Below are 6,129 nucleotides of genomic sequence, written 5' to 3' on the forward strand. Positions count from 1 at the left end.
GGTCTGTTTACTCAGACCCACTCAGGCGTTGGAGTGCTCATTAGTTATCGGTCTTCTTGGGGGTCTGGGTGGACAGCAAAGCATTTTGGATTGACAGAGCGCCTCAGCCCTCGTTTTCCAACCGTTTACGTCGTGTCATTGGATGCTCATGTCATTGGAAGCTCACACTGCCACTCAAGATTAGACAATCCTTCCAGGTCCAGGATTGGTGAGATGTCACTCATCGGGCCGGCAGCAACATGAGCAATTATCATGTTCTTTTAGTTGCAAATCGGAGCAGGCTAAGCCGCTGTTAAACCCCCTGCCTCTCGCTTCATACAGTAGGCACATTACAACTAGAGGTTGGCCGATTATGATTTTTCAACGCCGATACCGATTATTGGAGGGCCCAAAAAAGCCGATACCAATTAATCAGCCTATTTATTTATTTATTTATTTATTTATAATAATGACAATTACAACAATACTGAATGAACACTTATTTTAATTTAATATAATACATCAATAAAAAATCTATTTAGCCTCAAATAAATAATGCAAAAACAAAGTGTTGGAGAAGTAAAAGTGCAGTATGTGCCATGTAAAAAAGCTAACATTTGAGTTCCTTGCTCAGAACATGAGAACATATGAAAGTTGGTGGTTCCTTTTAACATGAGACTTATTCCAAGGTAAGAGGTTTTAGGTTGTAGGTAATATAGTATTTATATGACCTATTTCTCTCTATACCATTTGTATTTCATTAACCTTTGACTATTGGATGTTCTTATAGGAGGCACTATAGTATTGCCAGTGTAACAGTGTAGCTTCCGTCCCTCTCCTCGCCCCTACCTGGGCTCGAACCAGGAACTCATCGACAACAACCACACTCGAAGCAGCATTACCAAATGCTTCACAAAAGTAGCGGAGCAAGGGCAAGGGGAATAACTACTCCAAGTCTCAGAGCGAATGACGTTTGAAACGCTATTAGCGCGCACCCCGCTAACTAGCTGGCCATTTCACATCGGTTACACCAGCCATTAGACTAATAGGCTTGAAGTCATAAACAGCGCTGTGCTTGCGAAGAGCTCTTGGCAAACGCACGAAAGTGCTGTTGAATGAATGCTTACGAGCCTGCTGCTGCCTACCATCGCTCAGTCAGTCTGCTCTATCAAATCATAGACTATTATATTATAACATAACACACAGAAATACGAGACTTTGGTCATTAATATGGTCGAATCCGGAAACTATCATTTCGAAAATGAAATGTTTATTTCAGTGAAATACGGAACCGTTCGGTATTTTATCTTAACGGGTGGCATCCCTAAGTATAAATATTCTTGTTACATTGCACAACCTTCAATGTTATGTCATAATTATGCCAAATTAGTTCGCAATGAGCCAGGTTGCCCAAACTGTTGCATATACCCTGACTCTGCGTGCAATGAACGCAAGAAAAGTGACACAATTTCACCTGGTTAATATTGCCTGCTGACCTGGATTTCTTTTAGCTAAATATGCAGGTTTAAAAATATATACTTCTGTGTATTGATTTTAAGAAAGGCATTGGTGTTTATGGTTAGGTACAGTCGTCCAACGATTGTGCTTTTCTCGCAAATGCGCTTTTGTTAAATCATCCCCCAGCGTTGCATCGATTATATGCAATGCAGGACACGCAAGATAAACTAGTAATATCATCAACCATGTGTAGTTATAACTAGTGATTATGATTGATTGTTTTTATAAGATAAGTTTAATGCGAGCTAGCAACTTAACTTGGCTTCTACTGCATTCGCGTAACAGGCAGGCTCCTCGTGGAGTGTAATGAGAGGCAGGCAGGTGGTTAGAGCGTTGGACTAGTTAACTGTAAGGTTGCAAGATTGGATTACATCTGACAAGGTGAAAATCTGTCGTTCTGCCCCTGAACAAGGCAGTTAACCCACCGTTCCTTGGCTGTCATTGAAAATAAGAATGTGTTCTTAACTGACTTGCCTAGTTAATTAAAGATATATAAAGCATTTTTCTTTTTTAATCAGCCCCAAAAATACCAATTTCCGATTGTTATGAAAACTTGAAATCAGCCCTAAATTAATCGGCCATACCGATTAATCGGTCGACCTCTAATTACAACTCTCACTCCCTACATCTGCCCTCAGGGATAGGAGCTCATGGTGGACATTTTGTCTGACAATTCGTGCCATCATGGCCGTTGACATAGTCACAGCCCTCCTTCTCTTTCTCACACATCTTTCTCGGTATTCGCTCTCACCTCCTTCCATCTCTAACGCAACTTCTCATGCTGTAACTCGCTAGTTCTCGGTTTCTGTTCTCTCATTCCCTTTTTATTTATTTTTTAATATCCTCCCTTTCTCTCTTCTCTTCACCCAATCACTGAATATAACAGCACAGACACAAGTGAGGAGAGATGATGGAGCGGAAGTGCGGAGAGGGAGAACGAACATAAGATTGGCGTAATTACAGAGCACCTTGTTTTTCATGGTCAGGTGGACTGAGTGTCTGAGTACAGCAATAACAGTCAACCGGCTTTGTGTACAGAGAGCCGCGGCACGAAGCAGATTTGTTTTCGAGGCAGTCGGATACACAGTGGAAGTAGGAGTGGGCATTCGCTCGGCGGGGGTCTCATCTGATGCAGACTGCTGCAGATCTGTCAGTGGTGTTCTTTCACGTTGTTGACGTGACTGTTTAGTTGATGGGTTAGACATATGTACTGTCAGGAGGTTTATCCACTCAGGTGTGTAGTAGTACACTCCCACGAAATATACACACCATAGAAAAAACCCCCCTCCACACCGGCATGCCGTTTCCCCCTCCTGTTTGATCGCTTGAGTGATGAAGCCAATGTAATCCTACTACTACTCTATTCAAACCCCCTCATCACCCTTCACACCCACAGCCCTTATGCATCTATAGGCCACTAGAGGAGGTATAGTAATCCCCTGAGTTCCCTCATCTCATTGTACATCTTTCCATTGAGTTCAGTGCTCACAAAGAATGTACTTTCTCTACTTCAAAGTTGTCCAAGATCAGTCACTATTCTAGGTCTCTTCTACTGCTTCTTTCTGTTTTTCACCTTACCTCATCTTGTCGTCATGCATCATTCTGACCGGCTGCGTAATCTGAAACCTTGGCTTCTGGTCCTCCCACATTGCCTGAACTCCAGAACACAACTGTACTGAGAGATGATCTGCCAGGCTGCAGATAACAGATTATTTTCTGGGAACCTGGGCATTCTGTTATGGGTTGAATGGGTCTGATGATGATAATGTGGAAGATGTTGATAACATTTGTTATTGATGATGATGGGGGGATTATCATGAATATACTCTCTGCTCTCTACCAGTGTATGGGTACAGAAATTTCTGATTTGACAACCCACTGAGCCCCTAAACCCTCCTCCACCTGAAAACATAAACTCCAGCAGTGCAGAGGAAGAATCGAAATCTATGAATAATTTAAACTAAAAATAGAACCCTCGCTGTCAGATATTTTTTGTATTTCCTTCTAATTCCCTCGTGTTGCAGCGGATTGAATCAGCCAGTGGCTGGTGTTGATAGTCAAGTCTTACTGACAGACTTGACATGCATTCCTACAGCCCATCTAGTATTCCTCAAAGACCTCTCAATGGAGTGTCCAGTACCTCTGTGACTCCCACTAACTTGATCTGCCGGTCGGTCACCTGTGTCTACGTGTCATTTTAGTCATGTTTCAGTGCCACTACTTAACCCCTGTAACCAGTGCTTTATTTGTAAATCGGGAGGTCCCGGAACACATAGTGAGGGGGGGGGGGGTTGATTATCCTGGGGACTCTGAGGTACTGTAGCAGCGCAGCAGACAGAGTAAACAGCCAAGTAGCCGACTGTATGCGGTAGTGAAACGGACAGCACTCTCCAAGGTGCTGATTAATTCAAAGCATTTTAGACGTCACTGCAGTATGCTCACATACTTGTGTAAACCCAGCAGCTATACTCATGTCCGAATTTCTTATATCCTAATTTACGAGACATCAATGTACAGCAACATTTTCAGACAACACTGCAGAACACCTGAACACCTGCCATATGCATACAACAAGACCTGACTTTCATATAATTTTCAAGACCTCAATGTAGCAGTAGAACAAATCACAATTTCGGAATAGAACTTCAAATAAAAATAAATCGATATAGGCTACAACAGAACACACATATAGGCTTCCTGCCTCAGATTACCTTCACATGTACAGGAAAAAAATGTTCCTACCTTAGTTTTCAAAACCTCCCACAATGACTCTCCGTAAGTCCATTTAACTCCTGAGGGTCAATTTCTTGCGCAAAGCCATGAGTGGACCAGTGGCTGTGACATTTAGCCTCCTTCTACAGCTGTTCTGGATGTAGCGTTTAACTATAACCTGGGTGTCTCTTTAGCCTTGTCGCCACCAAATGCACCTTGGTTCGGGCATGTCCAAAAAACTATTTTCTGAGGGCTCTTTGTTTTTTTGTTTTATTTACTGTACATTCCACCCACTCTTGCTAGTTCAATCCCTCCAGTCATTTCCTCCAGTGGTGATGCTCCATTCCTCTGGCACTGACAGTACTCTGGCTCGTTCTGGGTTCGTTTTAACCTTCTTTTTAAGGATTTTTGGACTTCAAAAATGTCATTAAACTCTATTGCCTTTTCTTATCCGTTTTTAATTTGGCTTTCCCACGATTCAAATTCAGTAGAGAGACTACTAGCCTAGGCTACATAACGTGATTATGGGGACCTCTTCACTAGTTGACTACCAAGACCTGGTCTATCAAGATCAGTTAATTACCCAACCAGCACTCCCCATAACCTCTATGTACAAATAAGAGAGCAGGTCTGAAATCAGTGTGTTAGGGGAGGATGATTACACAGAAGGATGGGATCACTGTGCTTTTACATGGTCTTTCTGGGTGCGGGATAAATAATTAGAAGGCAACTTGATTTAATGCTGATTGCTTTCATTAGAATGTCTACAGTGCAAACAATTAATAAATCATGAGGTACCGGACCCGGGCAAATAGGTGCCGGAACAAAGTAAAATCCGAGAGGTGACTGATCCTGTTTTAAATTAAGCACTGCCTCTAACCCTTTATCTTGGTCAGTGTTGTCTCCCTATTGGTCTTCCTATTGGTCCTCTCGGTGACCACAGGGAGTTTGTGGCTGTTGACATGCTCGTATAGATGTACTCGCAGGGGGAGAAGGAACACATTTTACCAGGTAGAAAGGCATTGACTTCACATCAAAGGACACACGATAGCAGCTAGAGGATCCTGGGAAGCTCTTGCTAGGTACATAACCTTTGTTTAGTTCCACATCACAGTGGTAAAAGTAATCTGGTTGTAGTCAAATAATATTTAGGCTAGCTAGGAATCCAAACAGTCCTTGTATCTGTGTGGTTTTTGGCTCAGTATGTCTATTCCTGCCAAGGACACTTCATTTTCGGATCAACACATGGTTTCCATTAGGAGGTCCAGAAGTGCCCATGTCAAGCAAGGTTGTTTATTACCAAATGAAGATAGCTTGGCTGTCAGGTAGCCTAGTTGCTTTGTCCAGATGGAGACACACAATTCTGTACAATCAGTTGTTCCAAAATCTAAGCTCCTTCTCCTTTTTCAGATTAGAAAATAAATCATTTGTGAAGGCTTCTGGTTGGTATTTGCACGTTGTAGGTTATAACATTAAAAGTAATTAGTCCCCCTCCCAGTGTTGTCTTTAACACTTTTGAGTAGGGTACTTTGTAAACAATGTAGCATGTATTTAGTGCTTAGAAGCTCATTAGTGAGAAGTTGATTTTGGAAATTGTGCCAATTTCTCCCTGTTCATCTTTTTGTCCACTGGGTAAGAATTTAGTAACAGTATTTCTTATTCCCTTACCCCAAATAGCTTCTGGATCTTAAGCTTAAGTCTAATTCATTGATGGCTAATTAGCTTTGCGTTAACCTCAGATTTGAAACCTCACTATAATATGTTACCAGGAACACCCACTCTTGAGTGATCGACCAAAAAGCAAGGCCCTTTCTGTACCTCGCTGCCTCTTCTTTTCAACGAGCTTAATGTTTAGAGGTGCTGGCTGGCCTCGTCTGGTTCCACTCAGTCACTCCTCTGTCACACAGCCAGACGGAGCCA

The sequence above is a fragment of the Oncorhynchus keta genome, chromosome 5, assembly GCF_023373465.1.
Source record: "Oncorhynchus keta strain PuntledgeMale-10-30-2019 chromosome 5, Oket_V2, whole genome shotgun sequence".
Taxonomy (NCBI): domain Eukaryota; kingdom Metazoa; phylum Chordata; class Actinopteri; order Salmoniformes; family Salmonidae; genus Oncorhynchus; species Oncorhynchus keta.